Source organism: Schistocerca americana, chromosome 3, assembly GCF_021461395.2.
Source record: "Schistocerca americana isolate TAMUIC-IGC-003095 chromosome 3, iqSchAmer2.1, whole genome shotgun sequence".
Classification (NCBI taxonomy): Eukaryota; Metazoa; Arthropoda; class Insecta; order Orthoptera; family Acrididae; genus Schistocerca; species Schistocerca americana.
Genome location: NC_060121.1, coordinates 985,007,995 through 985,009,243, shown reverse-complemented (window position 1 = coordinate 985,009,243; position 1,249 = coordinate 985,007,995). Strand labels below are relative to the sequence as shown.

Here is a 1,249-nt window from a genome sequence, read left to right as displayed (position 1 = left end):
CAAGCATTGGCCTAATTGGCTAATTAACTCGCAAACAGACCAACATACAAAATTTTTTTCTTAAAAATTATTTACCGTCGCAACCTACTCTGCAGCACGCTCACAGACTTTTCTGACTGTTTATGACCACCCTATGTACCGGTACATCATCACATGCTGCTCCAGTTCCAGTGCCAAAGTACACCGATCGCAGAAGCTACTATGTGGTGGCGTTCCAGTCTCTTGGTGACCCATGAGCAGATGTTTTTAGTGGTTGAGAGTTCCGCAGAGGATTCTGATCAGGGCACTGGGTGGGGCAGGAGGTATGAATTATACGAGTCTATACGTTTGGTTACTTAGCTATGAACTTTGTACTGTTCAGTGCTCTTGTGCGATTTTTGGATGCCACAGTCATTTACAAGGTCCTGAAAACTATTTGAGAGAACAGACAGAAAGCGATGGAGAATGTACACTTGACAGCAAAAAAGTGGGCCATTGTTGAATTCAAATAACATAACGTGTTGCAGGTCCTGTAAACGTGAAAACCCAGAGGTGTACAGGCGTTTGACTATACACAATGGTTGCTACAGGAGACCACTAGAGAACACTGCTATTTGTGGCAGTCAGTCCAGGTATCAACTATTATTGCGACATAACAAATATTAGAAAACGCGTTATTAGAGATGGGCAACGGCCTTGCCGCGGTGGATACACCGGTTCCCGTCAGATCACCGAAGTTAAGCGCTGTCGAGCGTGGCCGGCACTTGGATGGGTGACCATCCGGGCTGTCATGCGCTATTGCCATTTTTCGGGGTGCACTCAGACTCGTGATGTCATCTGAGGAGCTACTCGACCGAATAGTGGCGGCTCCGGCCAAAGAAAACCTTCATAACGACTGGGAGAGCGGTGTGCTGACCACACGCCCCTCCTATCCATATCCTCAGCTGAGGATGACACGGCGGTCGGACGGTCCCGATGGGCCACTTGTGGCCTGAAGACGGAGTGCTTTTTTCATTAGAGATGAGACAGTCCCTAACGCCTGCAAATTAAACTTCACTATCGTATGTGGCGCTACAGAAGTCTTGTCACATCCATTAAATGACATGAAGAGTCGCTGTTCATGATTTGAATTTGAACCCACCGTTAACCACAAAAATCTTGGGTTTCTCATCGAGAAGCGACTAGGCATAAAGAGACGTACAATATCGCAGTTTTCAATAGTATCAGCTTACAAGGCCTGAACATGGAAAAAAATGACGATGCGTTTAAC

General features: G+C 46.5%; 1 pseudogene; it reads left to right on the top strand.

The window, feature by feature from the left end:
• Positions 1-665: 665 nt before the first annotated feature.
• LOC124607695 lies at positions 666-783 on the top strand (annotated as a pseudogene).
• Positions 784-1,249: the final 466 nt, after the last annotated feature.